The sequence below is a fragment of the Bidens hawaiensis genome, unplaced genomic scaffold (assembly GCF_021521415.1).
Source record: "Bidens hawaiensis isolate Kalapana, Puna unplaced genomic scaffold, B.hawaiensis_p1.1 tig00027581_1, whole genome shotgun sequence".
In the NCBI taxonomy this organism is placed as follows: Eukaryota; Viridiplantae; Streptophyta; class Magnoliopsida; order Asterales; family Asteraceae; genus Bidens; species Bidens hawaiensis.
The window spans coordinates 33244-56095 of record NW_027494473.1 but is presented as its reverse complement, the minus strand read 5'-3'; positions in this window follow the sequence as shown (position 1 = coordinate 56095).

Below are 22852 nucleotides of genomic sequence, written 5' to 3'. Positions count from 1 at the left end.
AAGTGAGAATATTCTGAACCCCCATCCGATGACTGTTCTTACCTCTGACGGATGATTGTGCTACTCTCTTCTAGTGAGGAATCATCACCCTGAGGAGGGAGTCCTATTAATACTTCTGATTTTGCGGGTATGTTGCGTGCTATTGTAGATTTAGGCCTCATGAGGAAACATGGCCCTGTTTCTACTAAAGACACGAGTGGGAGTCAGACCAATCCTGATGTTATGAACCCTGAAGATGAGCAAACTAACCCATCCATGTTATTGATGTTGACAATGAGGGACATGTGAAGAAGGAAATTGTTCCGCAGATGAAGATTCATGTGTGAGCACCCGTTGCCAAGAAATCTTAGAAGACCCGCCTTAGCGATTGGATTTAGAATGTTGCTGCCAAGGTTGCTCAAGGTATTAGTTAAATAATATATCCATGTACTTGTGTATTAACTAATTGATGTGCTGATCGCGGTCTATAAAAACCTAACCTAGACACTCTAGTTTTAAATTTACAAATCTAGAATCTCATAATGCTAGATTACTAGATAGGCAAGTGTACCTATTGTCTGTAGTAAAGCCTAATGAAGTCCGGATATCGAACCCACAGGATACTAGCGACACCTAAACTAGACTCTGACAAATAACTTAAATAAATTTATATATTTGATTTTTGTGTTTTTTTAATTGTTAACTAAAAGAACTAAAGAATACTTAAATTAAGACTGGCACATACGCAAGACACGGACAAATCGATTTAGAACTCAAATAAGGGGAACAACTACCTAGGTAAGGAATCCAACAAGTGAACTCAGAAACTCTTAGATTGGATTTATGATTGATAACCAGATTCTAAAAATATTAAACTTAAGGAATAAGTAAAGAATGGTAGATCACCTCCCGGTCTCACCAACAATATCTAAGAACCCTAAATATCATGTAAAGCTCAACGGTTTAATGGTTCGGTTCATCTCCCAGTCTCACCTTACCTAACTATGCTAAGATACCCAAAGACTAAACTACCTCCATGTATCTCTAATCACAAAACACCCTAAGGCGTAAAGGGATTTTTTTATTGAATTCGTTTATATCTCGGATCTATAAGAATCTAAGGGAATCTGGGGTAACTCACTCCCGTGCAATCACTACCTAAACCTGCAAAAGACCAAAACAGACGACACTTAATCACCTCTCGGTCTCTCAAGTGACATAATATAAGTGTGGTGCATTTTGTGACCGTCGCTATGCAATTCTGACCAGCGGAGACGAGGTGGTGAAGTCAGAACAACTTCACCATAGGCGAAGTTAGAACAACTTCGCCATTGGCGAAGTTAAGACAACTTCGCCTACAGGCCCAAGCCCAAGCACGCGAAGTTGGTTTATCTATATATATGTGTGTCTTGTTTAGGGTTTGGTATCCAGAAAAGTGAGTGTGTTTTGTGTAGTTGTCATTGTCTAGAGAGAAACAGAGAGGGAGAGTCGTGTGGGATGGCCCGAGGTAGAGCTCACCTCGGGTCAGCCGTGTTTTTGTTTATGTTTGGTATGTAACGTGTTATGGTTATTATATAAAGGATCTGCAGATTCGTTTATCCCATTCGTGTGTTTGTTCGTGTGTTTGTTTATGTGTAATCGTGTTCTTCGTCTTCTACACCATTAAACGAGTCTAGGAGGATTCTGCACTCCTAGACCTCGTGCGGATCTCATATCGATCAGCGACGCCCCGGGGGGACTTACAAGTGGTATCAGAGCCTTAGGCTCTTATGCTATGGTTCGAGATCTGCGTTTTGGTGTTTCTGGCCCGTTTCTGATGTGTTTTTGGCCGAACAGCCGCCGTCGGCGAAGTTATTGGGTTCAGGCGAAGTTGTCGCTAAAATTTTAGAGTTTTGGCGAAGTTGACTTTTTGGCGAAGTTGACTGTTGACTTTTGGCGAAGTTAAGACCGAAAGTGTTGTTCCGACAACGAGTGAAACTTGGTATCTCTTGGTCTTACGTGTGAATAAATACGGGTCAACTCTGGATATGGAGTTGAAGTTGCGAATGAGATATTGATTGAAACTGGATATTGACACATGTTTGGTTATTTGGGTGTTTTTGGGCCAAGAAATGATTATTGTTCGAGGTTGACCAACTGAAGAAAGTCAGATTTTTTGGGTTTTCGTCATTATTGGATCGTGGTCAAAGCTTATTATTTATGTTATTTTCAAGGCGTTCGAGAATTGGATCCTGAAAACGTGGGATACGAGCATCCGGGATGCTTATTTATTAAGGTGAAAATTTTGGAACAAGTTGGATTTAATCGGGAATTAATTTTTTTAAGTTCTGATCGTTATCCCTGGTGATTGAAGATGCTTCGGATTTATTAATGGTCATGTGTGTTAGATTCTGTCAAGGTGGTTTTGTGATAAAACTTATCACTTGATGTTGAGTAGTTGAAGATTGAACCTTATCTTACTATGTAATTCCGACTAGTTGGGTGAAGTTGTGGAGGGAGCACAACTTCACGTGTTGGTGAAGTTAGGAACAACTTCACGTGTTGGTTGAGATGATCGATTAGGCACGGGGATGCAGGTCAAAGATCTCGATCGATATAGTTCGGAGGAGCTTACACTAAAGGGGAGATCTGATATGGAAGACGCCGGGTGATTGGTAGATTTGTGAAGCTACAAGACAGTTACAGACACGGCTGGTTGAAGACAGGATGGATGTTGCATGTATATGTGAAGTTCAAGTTTGAAGATCACAGTGCAATCGAGTCCTACCAGAAGAAGAAAACAGAAGATCATCAGTTAAGGGGGTGTCTGTTGGTGCATGTTTTGTAACAGATGATCTTTTGTGTGGGTTAGAATTGAGAGCAACGGTCAAAGGGAAGTCTGTTGGTGCATTTTGTGACCGTCGCTATGCAATTCTGACCAGCGGAGACGAGGTGGTGAAGTTAGAACAACTTCACCATAGGCGAAGTTAGAACAACTTCGCCATTGGCGAAGTTAAGACAACATCGCCTACAGGCCCAAGCCCAAGCCCGCGAAGTTGGTTTATCTATATATATGTGTGTCTTGTTTAGGGTTTGGTATCCAGAAAAGTGAGTGTGTTTTGTGTAGTTGTCATTGTCTAGAGAGAAACAGAGAGGGAGAGTCGTGTGGGACGGCCCGCGGTAGAGCTCACCTCGGGTCAGCCGTGTTTTTGTTTATGTTCGGTATGTAACGTGTTATGTTTATTATATAAAGGATCTGCGGATTCGTTTATCCCATTCGTGTGTTTGTTCGTGTGTTTGTTTATGTGTAATCGTGTTCTTCGTCTTCTACACCATTAAACGAGTCTAGGAGGATTCCGCACTCCTAGACCTTGTGCGGATCTCGTATCGATCAACGACGCCCCGGGGGGACTTACAATAAGGTATCTCTAAACTCTCAATTACCGCTCCTGTAGAATACGTTAACAATAAACCATAAACTAGTTGTAAACACACAGTAAACAAACTAATATGCATCCATACATGAAAGACATTAATGAAGACGCATAAGGGAAACCAAATTGATCATAAATTAATACCAAATACGCATATGCATCACAACCAATTACAATAAAAACTTTACCAAAGCATCACCAATCAATAAATAATCCAACACCGAAAATCAAACAAGTCTAAAAAGTATTCATCCAAATTCAAGTAGTATTACAGGTTTAGATAATCATAATCAAGAACGAAAAAGAGATAAATAAATAATACGGTTCATAAGAAAAGATATAAAAATAGTTTAGCTACGTGCCTGATCGCTTCTTTTCTTTCACTGTAGATTTATTGTAACCTTCTTGTCTAGGTCCCTGCTTGCTTTTTAATATATTGTACCGAAAAGAATTTTGACCAGCTAGGGAGCGTGCTTGGTTTTTTTTTTCTTTTTTTCGATGCCTTCCAACTCCACAAATTACCTAATGTTGTTCACTAACCTTACGGCTTGCAAATTGCCGTTCAAAAGAACCCCTAATTGCCCCATAGGGGCACCACCCAAAAGAAAGACTAATCATTAACTTATAGTCGTGACCTAACTCCTTGTGGGTTTGGTGACTTTGCTGTGGGTTCTCATCGTTTCATGGCCAAGTAATCAATTTTTGTAAATAAATAATGCATGCCTTGAAAATGTCACTTTATATGGACTTTGAAATACACAGATCCTTCATCAAATATTAAATCACATTAACTAACAGTAAAACTCAATTAATACATTCAAATAGTATTTAATATGATTTATATAAAAAAAATAATCGATTCATTTATGTCTATATATAATTAATATTCATGAAAACAAAATTAAACAAAGTTTGTTTACATATTTAACATGTCTCAAGTTTAATGAAGTATAATATGTATTTTTCTCTTGAGACTTTTAAAATATAAATATGAGCCAAATAGAAATATATTCAATAAAAACATGGCTCAAAATACTTGAAAGTATAGGAAATATTTATATAATATTATGTATATTTTAGAACACATCACTAATATATTTCTGTTTTTTTATTTACTAGATCCTGCTCAAGCAACGTCAAAATCGGTTGTTATTCGGGAACCATCACCAACGAAGGTGGTTCAACATGCTGACCCTTTTTCTTGGAATAGGAAAATCAATTGAACAAGACCTTATTGAGACTAAGTATGTTTCTCAATATGATCCACAGTTTTTATCTAAGGAGTTACCTCATTCTTCTCCTTTCCTTCAAGAAGGTGGGGGGCTCTCATATTGCTACCAAAGAACCTCCTCACTCCTCTCCAATACTTCAAGAATGGGAAGGAGGATCTACTGAGTTCTATGGGTGTTCGGACCCGCAAGAGGACTCACTGATCCACTGTCCATGGTGGGCATTAGTTCAAGGTTCTTGTTTTTCTAATGCAGGTATTTGTCAAGAATACTTAAGCCGTGACCTTCTGCCCGCCGAGTGTGCACATAAATGTGGAAGCCCGCGGTTTGTGTTGGCGAACATGTTTAACTATAACTTGGCCAACACTATTTCTACTAGTCAAGAGATATATCGAGAATGGATGGCGATGACAGAGGAGTGGGGAACTATGGAGAACAAGGTCAAGAACCTTCATAAGGAGGCTGAAACTTATCGCTTGTTATCCAATACTGCCAAGAGGAAACTCAAAGATGTGGATTCCTCCCTTCAAGAAGAAAAAGATAGACAAGCAACTGCCGCAAAGTCATGGGAGGAGGCTTGTAAACATCAAAACGTTGTTCTTGAGGCTGCTCGTGAATAAACTCGCCTCAAAGAAGCCGAGCTCGCAAAGGCTCAAGAAGCTGATGTTGCCTTGGAACAAGTGGCTACCCAAGGAGAATTGATCACCTCCTATGATGAAGAACTGAAGCGCCTGAAGGCTGAAGCATCTGAAAGAGAAAAGCTAAATTCAACGTTTGAATGTTCGTCTTGTTGGAGAACATGGTAAGACGAAAAAAGCTGCTGAGCAGGCTACTTTCGAGAAGAAGTGGCTTATGTCTCATGGCCTTCCTCTGGTAATGTATTTATTTGTTTTTATATGTATTCCCTTGTACTCTAAACCAACCTCCCCTAATTGGTATTTTGCTTGTTAGGTGATCGTGTATCAAAGCTTGTTAGGAATGGTCCCGAGCTGGGAGATTGTGTATCAGAGCTTCTTCATGCCTCCTCTCAAGCCGACCACTAGGTTGGATTTGAAGAAGATGTGAAATTTGTTCAAGAGAAGTGAGCACTTGAAGAGTATGAACTTCATGGACAAGATCGCAAAACGGGATATAATGTCAAGTTACTAGCTTTTGACGAGCTGACCTTTGTAATCCAGGAAGCTATTTAAGAATTCTCCACACAAGATGACGGCGTGCTACGCCTTTAAGAATTCTTTTGTGTTGACCTTGATAGCCCTGATGATTCAAGTGCTACCCCAGACCTTCCAACGGCATGAGATAAAAGCGACATTAGTGGGTTAGATGTATTTTTCCTCTTGTTTTGTGTATGAATCATAATTTTCTTTTCTTTTTACTGCAATGTAACCGAATACTCTTCTGGTAATATATAAAAGGGTTCCCGCATTCTTTTGTTATGTTAGAACAATAAAAATTTATAATGGAACTTGAAGTATTTCCCAATAAAGGATGATATTAATTATCATTCAGACCAAGGATAAGTGGTACGCGAGCTTTTAAAATCTATTTGATCATATATTGATACGCGGACCCAAAGTTTAATTAAATAAAATGGCACGTGAGCCTTTCATCAGAAGATGACACGAAGGGCAACCATTTAAAAAATTCTTAATTGTAAGATGATATGCGACCATTTTAAATTCATAAATTGGCATGCTGACTAGTATAATCAAACAAGAGATAGCACGCGGGCCTTTTTGAAATACTCTAAAAGGATGGTACGCGGACCACTGAACATAAGATGGCACACAAACAATGAAAACATATATTGGTATGCAGACCAAAAATGATATATATAAATAATGGCACGTAGGACATTTGAAATGTGTTCAAACAAAAGATGGCATGCAAGCCATTAAGTATAACACTTTCTAAGTTACGTGACATTCCAAGTCCTCAGGACTGGTGTTCCGTCAAGTCGTTCTAACGCGTATTCCCCCTTGCCTATGACCATGTTAATCTTGAAAGGCCCTTCCTAATTTGGAGCTAATTTCCTAGGTATTTCTACGTTTGAGGCTTCATTATTTCGAAACACATAGTCCCCCACACTAAATTCACATACTTTGACCTGCACATCATATTACTTATGGAGTTGAGATTCATAGTTACTTTCATATATTAGTGCCAACTCACGCCATTCTTCTAAAAGGTCTAAATTTGAACGCAACTCCTTATTATTATCCATGGTGAGCAGTGGCGGACCCAGGATTTTTTGTCGATGGGGTCCCAATTTTTCGGTTTACAAAATTTTTCGGGTCGGTCGTTATTCGGGTCGGGTCGAGGCGAGGAACATAATAAAACACGGAACTATGGTGTCATTGGAAACGAGTAAGTAGAAAGAATCTAAATTAGAAACTAGATGAAACATACACTTTTAATTCATACCCGAAAAACATGAACGTAATCTGATGGAAGGTCTTCCAAATCAATTTTCTTAGATGTATTACTTGAAGAAGACGAGGGCTCAAACTTTCTTTTCAATGATTCTTGCATAATTAACCCTAAAGTTCAAGTTTTTAAGAAAACTAAGTCACAATCTAACAACAATATACAACATACAATAACCAACATGAGTATAAATGTATAATTATATATAAAATCAATCAACTAATTAGCCCTAAAATTACCTTTAGTTTGAGACAAAATCAGAGGAAACAAAGACTTATAAGACCAAAGAGGGGTGAACGGTGGCTGGAGTGAGGCGGAGGCTGGCGGATATGGGCGGAGATGGGCGGAGGCTGGCCGGAAAAACTGAGAGAGGCGTGAGTTAGGGATAAGCAGTGGCCAGTGGGGTTGAGATGTGTGTGGAGGGTGTTACGTCTGATGAGTTGGGTTGGGATATGTTAAAACCCATGGGCCAAAAGTCAAAACTAAAACTAATATAAAGTAAATTTTTAAAAAACGAAATACATAAAAAAACGGGAAAGAGCAAGGCTCGAACTCGGGTCATTCGTGTGGTATTGGAAGGGGGTTTCCACCAGACTAGAATGGTAATATTGATATGGGGTCCAAGTGTTAATTTATATGGGGTCCTTCAAAAATTTTCTATATCGCTTCTAAATAAATTTTAAAAAACATTGGTGTCCCGGGACCCCGACGGCTACTATGTAGGTCCGCCCCTGATGGTGAGGAGTGTCCTTGTGGATGGGACCCCAATCTGAGCGGGAATTATAGCTTCAGACCCATAAAGAAGACCGAAATGAGTCTCAGAGTTTGATGAGCCCATAGTACATGTGGCAACTCATTTACCCATCCTATGCGCTTGGTACCACAGGTACCACCACCAGAGGGTACTGCAGCTGACATGGCCATGCAGCGGGGGATTCCGACCAAAGTCACAAAAACGAGGGAATGATAACCACCATTTAATCCAACCGATACATCGTATAGGCGGCGCAGGTACGTCCCGTCGGAACCTCCCACTTTGATGTTTGATATTTTATGTTTGAAATACCAACCATAAACAATAAACACATTACACATAATTTCACGTATGATAATCACAAACGAAACCGAAGATACTATTAACATGTTTTGACACAAGTATGAATCGGTTTGAAACTTGACAGCATAACAAACGATAAAAGCTAGTAACATGCTACACCCCAAAAATAATGGCTTAAAATTGGGTTATGAAAACTCACATGGAATGAGGAATACGGTAACGAGAAGACGGCAATGGTTAGAGCAACCTAGTTGGTTCCGCGAGAAATTCTGACAATTTCTCCTATTTATTAAAGCATAAGTTAAATAAATACTTAAACGAGATAAACGACCAAGACGCAAAGAAATGGGTTTATAACGGATTTAGTGATCGTTAAAGTATTATGTATGTTTTATAAAATTTTATTAGTTTAGTTATTTTAAAATAAAAAACTATATTCGATTATTAAATGAAATTTATGAGTTTAAATCATTTAAAATATAAATACCAAATTATATATATATGTGTGTGTGTGTATACACGAAATCATTAAACTAAATTCATTTTAAATTCTTAACATGGTTCGATTTGGTTAAACTAGTGTGAACAATATTAGTTTCCAATATAATTAGAGTTTAAATAATTAAAATAAATAAATAAAAATAGAATAAAAAAGACAAAACTGGCCTCGAAGGGGGGGGGGGGTTGAACCTGCTCCCCTGGCCGGATCTAAGTTTTAACACCAAGTGCACCAGCCAACCAGGCCAATGGCAAACTCGTTAAGACTTACGAAACAAAAAATACATAGGTAGAAATCCAAATAAACCCATAAACCTCAAGAACCCGAGGATTCAATTGAGGGTCTTACACCCTCTGTCAATCAAAATTGTCATAGGGGTATTCAAGAGGGTCTAAAAACGACCGATAAACATGTTTCAATTACCTGAAATGGTTAAGGATTGATCGAGATACAAGAGATAGGGTTTCGGCCAAAAGACGAATTCAAATGAGATCAAGAACATCTTCAAGCTTGCAATTAGGATAGGGGTTTTTGTCGTGATAATGAAGTGAGGGTGTGTGGCAGTTTAATTGAGTTCTTATTACGTGTATATATTGATACAAGGTGGAGTTCAGTCAGCGTATAAGAGTTAACGAGATTGATCTAAAATGATTTGATTAACTGACAATTACTCGTTAGTTCCATAAGGATGACTGGAGTGGAGGTTAAGGATCCATAAACTCCTGATTTCACGGGTCAATTGAAGCAAAAAAAAATGGAAAGTGGGGGGGGGGGGGTCAACGGCGCGATGGGGAGGGGAAGAAAGGGGGGAGGTTTGGGTTAATTGCAAACAGGTCCCTCTTGTTAGGTTTAAAGAAGTAAAGTTTATGGTGTAGAAATTAGAATTGCATATAATTGATACTTTAAAATGCAAATAAATATAATATCGTTAATAAGAATTCGACGATTTTATTCAATACAAGGATTCGATTACAAACGGTTAATAAAAATGAATGCAAAAACTAAGACCGAATTTGACAAATGTCACATTTCATTCCATCAAAACCATTCCTCCCACCACCACCCTTTTTTTTCATTCCATTCCTTTTTCACCAGACTCTTTTGACGAGACCACATGATAATCACCACCACCATTTGACCACCGCCACTACTTGACCGCACCACCACCGCAACCACCATCAGCGTAGCCACCACAACTATTCCCACCACCATCATCGCCTGACCACCACCCATGCCACTATTGTCGCTACCTGACCACCATCACCACTGTCGGCTCCAACACCAGCTAACCACCAACACTACCATTGCCACCACCACAGTCGTCACCACCACAACCTGATCACGACCACCACCACTTAATCATCGCCACCGCCACCCATCATCGTTTTCGCGAGACCACCGCTACCGTTTTCATTATCTGACGACCGTCACCGTTACCACCATCATCGTTTGGGGCACCACCACCATCCCAATTGCAATTTTCATTTTGGTAAAAAAAATATTTTGAGATAAGATTATTTTCATCGTTTCTATTTCATTCAAGTGTTTTTTCATGACTATCAAATAACATAAAGTTTTAATCTATTACATTCCCATAGGTTAACCAAATAAGACAAAGGAATGGTAATGATCCATTTAATTCCTTTGTCAATTTCATTCTTTCTTTCATTTCATTCCCCCTCCATTTCATTACTTTCAACCAAATAGACCCTTAGTGTTTTCATCCAAAGGTTTCGACTTACCCATTTAATTGTAATTAAGTATTCAAGGCATTGCTTGAATAAAAGACTTACTCTAAGTAGAAGATTCTTTCATATAATATTTGAATTTCAAATATTATATTTTTTAACTGCATGGTGGGTGTATGTGATTTGTAGATATTGCACGCTTGATCTTCAAACTTAACTTATTACAAATTTTATTCTAATAGTTATAAACTTATCAAAAGTGTAACATCCGTGAATTTTCGAACACGGAAACCCAACCCTGTTAATTTGTTGGATTTTTATATATATTAATGGTAGACTACTATTTATGTTCATTTACATTATTTATACTTGAAATTAAGGGTGTTCATCGGGTCAACCCCATCGAGTTTCGGGTTAATCTGGTCGGGTTTGTGTTCGTTTATTTAAAATCTAAACAAACAGTTCACGAACATAAATGAACATAATTAATCAAAGATAAACGAACATGAAGGAACATATATGTACATACATTAACGAACACAAACATAGATGAATGCATTTAAATAAACACAAACAAACAAATATAACACATATTAGGGTAACAGAATTTCTAAATGCAAATAATATTTAATAATTTTCTATTAATATGTAAACTAACATGAATGAACTTAAATGAACGATTATAAATGAGCGTTCACAAACATAAATGAACGAGTGAAACATGTGTTCATTTCGTTCGTTTAATTAAATGAACACAACATAAATGAACTTTTCGTCGAACGGTTCATGAACAAGCAGAATAATTAACTCATCTATAAATCTTACAGTATTGCCTTTATAGTGCTTATTTCATCTTTTCATCATTGTATTTAAAGATTAGTATCACCACTAATCGGATTATTTGGGTTAAACCGAAACCCGACTTTTTTTTCAAAAATAAACCCGAAACCCGACCCTATTAACAATTCAGGTTATTCAAGTTAACCCGAATAACCCGATTAATACTTTTTGACCCTATTTAACCCGACCTGAATTAGCTTATTCGGGTTCGGTTTGAGTCGGGTTAATCGGGTTCGGGTATTTTGGACACCCCTACTTGAAATATATTTGTTTATGTTTTGGTATGTTACCAACTCGGTTAGAAACCCTATTTCACGTATCTATTACTTAATTTTTTTTAATCAAAGTCCAGGTTAAAATTGTCAAAAATCAAACATTCTGTGAAATCAGCTCGTTGCGCTTCTTGAAGGATTCCCACTTGTGCGTCACGATGCACGACGAAGCTAGCGTTTCAAACTTTTTTTGATTTGTGTCCCGATACCCGACGCTTTCCTTCGTCATCCATCGCAATACGTCACTAGACACGAAAATTGTTGAACAAGCCACTTGATTCGCCAAATCATTTCCAAATTTGTTAATCTTGTCGTTTAACTGACTTGAGAATATTCTAGACTCATTCTTACGCTAAACCCCTAAGCTTTCTCCTCGAGATATAACACAATAAACCCGATTTCATGATTTCTTTCTAAAACTTGGTTATTTACCTATCTTTCAAATAAAACCGATTTGCTTAGTTTAGAAGACAATCACTCTACATAAACTCTACCACAACGTCTGCTCCATCCTTACCACTTTTCAATTCTCTTTTACAACATTAATTCAAGCTGTAATTGGTGCTCTTGCTCAACTTTGACACCGAAAATTCAACCAAAGTCTTCTTTTGATCTTTCTAGTTCAATTTCTAGGTAAGCTTGTATTTTTTTTGTTTTAGTTAACCTAATTGGAAGGAACCCTTCAATAAAATCCATTGATTTGAGGAGTTTCATTGTCCAATTTGATTTAATCAAGTTTCTAGGGTTTATGTTCTTCTATTTGGGGTCGTTTATTTCTTCGATAAAATATATTTTAAATCATTTTCTACACCTTATAATTCTCGTTTTTACATTCCGAGTTTTATTGGAAGAGAATTCGACCTAGTTTCGGGTTCGAGCCCGCTAAAACCAAACACTCGTTTATCTTACTTTTGTTTTCTAAATTATTTAGTTCATTTAGTTTTTACCAAACCGAGTCAAATGAAATAACTTAATAATTATTATAACCTAATTTTTATATTGAAAATAAATTTTAAATATTTACACTCGATTAAATTAGACTTTCTTTTAACTTTAAAACTAGTTTTTTTTTATCTAAACCCCGATTCAATGACTAATCCAATGGACTTTCCTACTCGTGTTCATTTTCACTAATTTCATTGTAAATTTAGATATTATACCTATGGTTACTCGTTGAACCGATTCACATCAGTCATCTCGCTTAAAAGTTCATTTTTGCTTGTTTCTATCGCTTTAAGGTGAGTTTATCATAAACCCCTTTTAATCTTTTATTTGTCTTTTGGGTGTAGCATGTATCCTACAAATTACAAACATATTTATTTCATGAGTCAATTCAATTTCGATTCATTTTAATGTCATTGTTTTTTATCTTGTCATAATTGTTTATGCTTTACATGTTGCTAGGGTTGTCATAACATGACGGGCACCGCACAATAAGACATGACACGATAAGACAAGATGACTTGTGGTACTAAACATGAACACGACACAATAAATAATTGCGTCATTTTTTTCCAAACACGAACACGAACTTGTTTAGTAACATGTTAAGACATGTTAATGGACCTGTGTTGAACATACAATGAATGTTACATGTGTAATGAAACAAAAATTTTCGAAACAAGCATAAAAGTCTTAACTAATGCATAATTCATAACATATTTGAAATAAAAAACCACAATCCTTAACATATATGAAACAAAAAACCACAAATTCATAAAATACTTGAAAAAAAACAAAGAAACAAATCATAGCATCCATTAAAAATATAATAGCGAGTTCTGACAGACATGAATGAAATGTCATATAGAAGTATGAATTTAGGTTTAAGGGGCTGTTTGGTAGACTCTTAACAGTCATTAAGAGGCTACCTCTTAATGAGTCATAACCTCTGAATGGTTAAGAGACAACCTTAAGTCTGAATGGTTTAATGGTTACCTCTTAACCATTCAGACTTAAGGCTACCTCTTAACCATTAAGAGGTTATGACCCATTAAGAGGTAGCCTCTTAATGACTGTTAAAAGGCTACCAAAAAGCCCCTAAGATTTTAGGAGTGTATATTTATTTATTTATTTAAATTTTAAATCTACATAGGTTACTAACAGGTCCTTAACATGTTTGGACACGAACTTTAACATGTCTTAAATAGGTTGACCAGTTTAAGAAACGAAAGCTCAAACTCAAAACCTATTTAAACATGTGTCGTCATATCGTGTTAACATGTCCATGTCAACTGCCAGCCCTACTAATTGCTAAATACTCATGTGTCTATTATTGTTGGTTGTTGATGGTGGAAAGTCTAATACAAACACAAAGACAGACCTGAAGAGCGGGATGGTCCTTGAGACGAATTCGCGGTCTCTGGTAATTTGGCTTTGTGCCAAAGAGAATGGGATTAATCTATTAGTCTATTTCAATCAATCTATGCGTTAATTTTATGTTGGATTACTCACTTTGGCATATTATTCGTATAACTTTCATATATATATATATATATATATATATATATATTAGGTTCATTTCAGAAGTGATTTTTATAGTGAGAAGTGATCTCAACCATTATATTATTAATCAATGGTGAAAATTATTGCATTTATTGTAATTGATAAAGTTTAAAAGATATTAAGAAAATGGTAGTTTAGATAGAATGAAATAATCTATCATTAATTTATCTCATATATCCCTAAATAAAATCCCAAAAGCATGAATATTTAGAATTTATGATGTGTAAGTTACAAATTATTTAGTTCATTACATGTTAGTGTAAGATTTAATTTGTTCTTTGTTCACCAATAAAAAGTTTTTAACTTATAACATTTAACCAAAATAGTATCTTCATCGTCGATTTCTCTTTTGAAAAAAAATATAAAAATAATTTGAAGATGTCTAAGACAGAAATAAATGTGTACGAAGAAATTGAAAATGTGTAGTAAAAAATAAAATGTGTATGAGAAAATTTAAGATTGTATATGAAAAAATTAAGATGTGTATGAGAAAATAAAAGATGTGTAGGAAAAATTGGAAGATGTGTATAAGATATTAAATATGCGTAGGAAAAAATTGATGATGTGTAGGATGAAAAATAATATTGTACGGAGAAATTGTAAATGTGTAGGAAAAAAATATATTGTGTGTAAGAAAATTAAAGATCTGTAGAAAAAAATTAAGTTGTGTATGAGAAAATTAAAAATGTGTATGAAGAAATTAAATATGCGTAGAAAACATTTTAAGATGTGAAGGAAAAAAATTAAGACGTGTATGAAAAATTATATATATATATATATATATATATATATATATATATAGGATGAGTATCATTACAGAACTGTTAAATTATTTAAAAACTTGAAGGAACCCTTGAAAATTAACGTTTTTTATAAAATTCTTTGTATGTCAATATTATTTTAGTGTAGTTTTATCATTTTTCTATATCTATATTTACAATTATAATTTTGAAAATTAGTTTTATACATATCTATCTTTTGTTTTACACCTATGTAAATTTGTTAGTATATAAATTTTACACATATGTAAATTTGTGATTAATATATGTAATTAAAATTTTTTATATAAAGTATGATGAAACTACTACTAACTGATGTTAACATATAAAAAAATTAAAAAAATGTTTGGTTGTTTAGAGTTCCTAAGAGTTATTAATTTTTTTAAAGTTCTTAAATGATACCAACCATACATATATATATATATGATCAGGATCATGTGAGAACTATTTGAAAATTAAGAACATTGAGAATCATTTTGGACCACAAAAAACCCAAAAATAAGAAAATCCATAAAACAAAAAAAAAACGCAAAAATGAAAAAACCAAAATTCGTATTTATCATCCCGGTTTTGTAACAAAAAAGAAAAGCATCTCGGTTTAGCTAAATTATACATGTATGTATAATATATACATATATGTACATACATGTTTTTTATACAGGTATGTACAATTTAAGGTAAATGATAATGTGCATATGTGTACATTATTTAACTAGGGATTAAATGAAATTATACACTTGTATATAATACGAAGTTTTTTTTTGTCATGAAACCGGAATGAAATATAAGAATTTTTGTTTTTTTTTATTTTTGAAAATCTTTGTTTCTTTTTGTTTTATTGTAACATCCCGTTTTTTTCTAGTTTTAATTAATAAATGAAAATACTAGTTATTATGAGTCGGGCTAGTGTTGGGTTAAATGGATATGGGTTATGGACTTGGGTTATGAAAGAAAGAGGAAAAGACCATGGGCTTAAGCCCATGATCCATAAATATATAAACCTTTAATCTCCCATTAATCATTCATTTCACACATATTTCATACACCACCAAAACACACACTTAAGCTTTCTCTATAGTTTCTCCTTTTCTCTTTAGCCGAACCCAAGGGTAAACCGAGCACCGATCCAAGGTAATGATAGTATGATGTTGTATAAGCTTAAACCCGTTAGTTATGGTCACGAAACGACGAACCAACACCGTTAAACCGTTAAAGTCACGAGATCCGGGTGGAATCGGGTATAAACCGAACCTAAGATGAGCTTAGGGATCACCCTAGCTCAGATCTGGATCGAACGGGGCAAAAAACAGTGAAAAAAAACAAGTCAAAACTCGTTTTTCGGCGACGGAGCCGGAAAGTGGTACGAGGTTAAGATGGAATGTCAGAGAATGTTCTGACATTCTCTGACCTAATCCTAGTTCATTAACGGGGAGTTAACGAACTAGAAGTGATTCGCTAGTAATTCGTTAAAGAAAGCATAACGAACTAGCTTCAGTTCGTGTTCAATTCGTTAAGGGAAAAGATAACGAATTACTCTTGATTTGTTATAGTTATTCGTTAAAGGAGATAACGAATTGGAAGGTCCAATTCGTTACATGGACTGATTCGCTACATGAACTGATTTGTCAAAGGACCAGTTCGTTATAAGGTCCAATTCGTTTAAATAACCAGTTCATTAAAGGGTCCAATTCGTTACAAGGACTAGTTCGTTATGATGACCTAATTCGTTAAGAACAATGTAACGAACTAGAAGTTTATCAAAATGACAGAATGGTCCCTGGACTTAGAAAAAGAATGATTTAATTACAAAGAAGCCCTTGAACTTTTAAGTTAGTTAATTAATTAATGATTCAAAATTCTAATGGAAAATGTGTTAAGACAGTTAATGGAAATAAAATTTTTCCAAGCTGACCTGGCAGCTCGACCCCAGCCAGAGGCTTGGACCCTGCTAGGGGCTGCCGCCCGTAGACCCCGCTGCCAGGGGCGCTGCCCCCAGACCCCCGTTCGTTGAGGGTTATAACTAGACTTGAAACGCGATATGAGTAGTGATAGTTAAATTGGTACGTGTAATTGTTATACAGTTAGTCGAGCACTGCTAAGGAAAGGAATAACAATTAACGGTGAACGTTTACGAGTTCAGGTGAGTTTCTAGCCCTATTTCCTTGTTATGTTTTCGGGGTTGTGTGCATACTCGATGTGATTAGTTAATACACTTACCTTAAGTGGTAAGTGTATGCCTTATATGATTATGTATAGATGAATGCTTGACGGCGCGTGAACGGTCTTCGGATATGGCATGTACCGTCGAGTGATAGTTTGCAAATATGAACGATACGTATATAAAGTATGAATGATTGCTTGCTGGTACGCGAACGATCTTCGGATATTGCACGTACTGTCAAGTTATAATGTTATTTATAATGTACGAATGGTACGTATGTATGTTATGAAGGAATGTAAGAGATAGCCAGGTACAGAAAAAGGGACTGAGCCCTAATAATACTCAAGGTAGAAAAGGGACCGAGCCCTTTATAAATCTCGAGGCAGAAAGGGACTGAGCCCTAATAATACTCAAGGTATAAAAAGGGACCGGACCCTAATAATATCCGATGCAGAATAGAATAATGTAAAGTATAATTTAGAATAAAGTATGAAGGTAAATATGTATATTATGAACGAATTATGAAAGTATGAAGTACGTATGGAAGTACGTAGTTTTGAATGTATTGAATGTTGAATGATTAACTAGAACTCACTCAGCGTAGCTGACTTTTAGTATGCACGCAGGCTAATCGACTGAGACAGTTGCCTTGAGGAAGACACATGGCAGGATCCGAAGAGGCTGGCATCTGGAGATTTGTCGTGATGTTTGAAATATTGTGTTTTATGTTATGTTTTTGAAAGACAAGTTATAGATATTTGTAATGAATGGTTGACTTTTATATTATTCCGCGAAAGTTTTTATTAACTCTGATATTTAGAACTGGTTTATGAGTAAATCCAACATCCAAAGTAGGGCATCGGTAATGGGGCCTTACATTTATAATTTTTTTAAATATTTTTAGAGGTTTTTTTAGTGATACAAATGGTTCTCAAAGTTCTCAATTTTCAAATGGTTCTCTTAGGATCCTAACCCTATATATATATATATATATACATATATATATATATAACACTTTTTTGATTGCTCATCAACCTTGTATTGAAAAATATTATTTTATAAATGCTACAAGTTAAGGATGCTCAAGATTTTATGATCACATAGTTAGGACTATATGATATCTTTATCGATTCAAACCTAGTTAAATTTCTGTTAGGGTTAATTACTTTTTTAATCAAATTATGTAATGGGTTTATTGGATTTTAATAATTCTTATTGAACAGTATTGGCCGATAATAATCTCTATTCATTTTATCGCCACAAACGGTCCCAAATTTAAAAAAAGTTGTCCCCCAATGGTCCCATGTTAAAAAGGACTTAAAGGAATTATACTTTTTTCCGAATTTCAAACTAATGTTTTAAGTCTTTTGACCAGAAGGAGGATATGATGAATCGATTGGTGTAAAACTTACCTCGATACGGTAATCCAAGCTGCTTAATTTTTGTTAATAAAAGCTTCAAACATTCGAATTCAAGCTTTGTTTCGTCGTTTTGAAGCATTGTACTAAGTTCTATATCAAACGACTCATATCCTCCTTCCGATCAAAATCTCTAAAACATTAGTTTGAAATTCACAAAAAAGTGTAACGCCGTTAAGTCCTTTTTAACGAAGGACCAATGGGGCCAACTTTTTAAAATTTTGGACCGCCGATGGCGATAAAATGAATAGGGACTATTATCGGTTAATATCATTCAATAGGGATTATTAAAATCCAATAAACATATGTAATGTGATGAGTTTATTTTAATAATATGAATTAATTATATTGTCACTTTAACTAGTTTCACTAAGCTTAAGAACAATAAACGTCTCGCACTGACATATTCCGTCTTCGGTTGGGGTATGACACTAAGGTTGTCCAAATGTACGAATTTGTAACTGTAGTGGTCCTTACCCGCTAACCATGTTAAAAATTTTAGTTAAGTACATATAAAACATTCAAACTACCATTAATAATAAAAATAATAATAATAATAATTATTATTATTATCTAACAATACTATTAAAGCAAAACCTATTGTCCACATATTATTCAACTAGCATGTTTACAACAATGCCACATCATTGTCAAGTCATCTATTTTCTTTCCTATTATTGTCAAATCATCTCACACACTATGTTTACATCAATGCCACATCACTTGTAACATCCCGTTTTCTCGTTTCGGTTAATAAATAAAATATGGGTTATTATGAGTTGTGCTTGTGTTGGGTAAAAATATGTGAGTTATGGACTTGGGTTAAAAGGAAAAATATAAAAACCATGGGCTTAAGCCCATGACCCATCATATATAAACAATAATTAACCTTTAATCTATTCATTTACACATATTTCATACACCACCCAAAAGACACACTTAAGCTCTCTCTCTCTCTATAGTTTCTCTTTTCTCTAGCCGAACCAAGAAGGAAAACCGATCCCGACCAGAGGTAATGATAGTATGATGTTGTATGGATCCAAACCCGCTAGATTTAGTTGCGAAACGACGATCCGACACACATAAACCGTTAAAGTCATGAGATCCGGGTGGAATCGGGTATAAAACGAACAAAAGATGAGCTTAGGGGCCACCCTAGCTCAGATATGGATCGAACGGGACGAAAAATGGTTAAAACGGTGGAAAATGAATGAGATCTCGTTTTTCCAGCGAAATCGCGATTTTCCGGCGATGACGGCGCCGGAAAGGCGGGTGCCAGCGGCGAGGAGAATGTTTCAGGTTAAGTCAGAGAATGTTCTGACATTCTCTGACCTAACCCTAATTCGTTAGCGGAGAATTAACGAACTAGCGGTAATTCGTCAGGTTGGTTCGTTAAGGAAGAGCAACAAACTAGCTTTAATTTGTGAGTTAATTTGTTGATGAAAGAATGACGAACTAGCCCCATTCTTAAAGGTCCAATTCGTTATGAGGACTGGTTCGTTATAAGGGTTCAATTCGCTATGAAGTTCAATTCGTTAACTAGACCAAACGAATAAGTTCTTATTCGTTATAAGGTCCAATTCGTTACTATAGCCAATTCGTCATGAAGACAGATTCGTTATAACAATCAGTTCGTTATGGGTTCATTCGTTATGAACCCAATTCGTTAAGAACTGGGTAACGCTAGAAGTTTAATAAAATGACAGAATGGTCCCCTGGACTTAGGGAAGAATGAATTAATTACAAAATAGCCCTTGAACTTTATTAATTTATAGAAGATACCTTAAAGGATTGAGAGGTTAACAATAAAATATTAACCCTAGCCAGGGGCTCAGCCCCTTGGACCCCGCTAGGGGTTGCCGCCCCTAAAACCTTGCTGCCAGGGGCGCTGCCCCCGGACCCCGGTTCGTTGAAGGTAATAATTAAACTAGAAACACGATATGGGTAGTGATAGTTAAATTAATACGTGTAATTGTTATACAGTCAGTCGTGCACAGCTCAAGGAAATAATAACCATAAACGGTGAACGTAACCGAGTTCAGGTGAGTTTCTAGCCCCATTCCTTGTTATCTTTTCGGGGCTGTGTGCATACTCGATGTGATTAGTTAATACACTTACCTTAAGGGGTAAGTATATGGCTTACATGATTATATATAAATGAATGCTTGAGGTGCGTAAACGATCTTTGGATATTGCATGTACCGTCGGGAGATAGTTTGAAGATATGAACGATACGTATATAAAGTATGAATGATTGCTTGTTGGTACGCGAACGATCTTCGGATATTGCACGTACTGTCAAGTTATAATGTTATTTATAATGTACGAATGGTACGTATGTATGTTATGAAGGAATGTAAGAGATAGCCAGGTACAGAAAAAGGGACTGAGCCCTAATAATACTCAAGGTAGAAAAGGGACCGAGCCCTTTATAAATCTCGAGGCAGAAAGGGACCGAGCCCTTTATAAATCTCGAGGCAGAAAGGGACTGAGCCCTAATAATACTCAAGGCAAAAAGGGATCGGACCCTAATAATATCCGAGGCAGAAAAAGGGACCGGACCCTAATAATATCCTAGGCATAATAGAATAATGTAAAGTAGAGTTTAAAATAAAGTATGAAGGCAAGTGTGTATATTATGAACGAATTATGAAAGTATGAAGTACGTATGGAAGTTCGTAGTTATGAATGTATTGTATGTTGTATGATTAAATAGAACTCACTCAGCGTAGCTGACTTTTAGCATGCACGCAGGTTAATCGTCTGAGACAGCTCGTTTGAGGAAGACACATGGCAGGATCCGAAGAGGCTGGCATCTGGAGATTTGTCGTGATGTTTGAAATACTATGTTTTATGTTATGTTTTTAATAGACAAGTTATGGATGTTTGTAATGAATGGTTGACTTTTATATTATTCCGCGAAAGTTTTAATTAACTCTGATATTTAAAATGGTGTTTATGAGTAGATCCAACGTCCAATGTAGGGCACCGGGATCGGTTCCTTACAAGTTGGTATCAGAGCAAAGTTCGAGAGATTTAAGCATCCTACATCCTACATGCCAGTTCAAGAAAGCCATGTTTCACTCAAGCAAGCTAAGTAAAGGTAAAGTATGCGATTAATTTCACATGTAAAGTAGAATGATGAATGAATGTTTTCGTAATTGCTAAATAAAGAATGTATGAATGCTAGCTTCATTGCTAGGGATAGGAGTATATGATGATATGAACTGTTTGATTGTCTAACTGTTAGAAGTAGAACTAGCACAAGTGGACTCACAAAGGGAAGTGTATAGGACATGGAGAGTAACGTCATCAGCTAATCACAGCTGGCCACTTTTATTACCTGTTAGCCTTACTATCCTTATACTAAATGATTCCTTAAGTGATGACGTTTGTGTTTCTTTATAGAATACGAATGGCTGGAGCTAGGAAAATTGCTGGAAAAGGAGGACGTACGGGACGACGTGGTAAGCCATGCATTGTCCGAGAACCGTCGGTAGAATCAGCTACTAACACTGAGGAAGAAGGAAGTGTAGCTGGTCGAAATCCAAGTAACAACGAAGGGTATCAACTCGACCCTGCTGTTCAAGCTGCCATTGCTCAAGGGGTAGCAGCTGCTATGAAAAACTTGAATCCCGAAAAGTCCACTGGAAGTCATGCGAAGACTGCTGTGAAGTCTAGGAAAAAGAGTAAGAAAGATGATGAAGGAGAGAATGAGGCCTCGAGTGTGGTTAAGTCATTAAAGGTTGATGATAGGTGGAGAGGCCAAGGTGGGTGCAACTACAAGTCATTCAAAGGTTGCGATCTGCCGAAGCTAACTGGTTTGGGAGACGCAATCGCTACTCTCTAATGGATAACCACTATGGACAAGGTTATCCGCATTAGCGAGTGCCGTCCCGACCAAACCATGGGTTATGCTACCCAATCTTTCGTGATGAAGCAATGCACTGGTGGGAGTTAATTGAGCAGATAAAGAGTCCAGAAGAGATCAAAGCTATGAGGTGGGACGATCTGAATGAATTAGTGATGAAGAGTTTTTGTGCGGATGCGGAGGTTGAAAGGGTTGAAATGAAGTTCTTGAGTCTGAAGGTGGGTAAGATGACACACCGCGAATACACCACTGAATTCAACCACATGTCAAGGTTGGTGCCCGACATGGTGAACACTGAGGCCAAGCGGATCAAGTGTTACCTTAGGGGACTGCCACAGAATGTTCGCGTCTTGGTCAAGGCTAGTAGACCTGGTACCTTTGATTCTACTGTAGGGCTGGCAGAAATGGTTTACAATGATTTGTCGGCAGATGATGTGGTGGTAGAAGAGAAGAAGGATTAGAATGGGTCGCTCATGTTAAACGACCTGGTACTCAATTGTGGAACCCTAGGGACAAGAACAGAGGGTATGGGAGAAGAAGCCATGTAAGACTTGTGGCGGGTGCAGGTGGAGTAAGGGTTCGGACGTTTGTCATAAGTGTGGGAAGAGTCATGCTGGTGAGTGCAAGTTTGGTATGAACGCTTGCTATAAGTGCGGGAAGATTGGGCATTATGCTCCAGATTGTACTGCAAAGCCCGCATGTTACAAGTTTGGT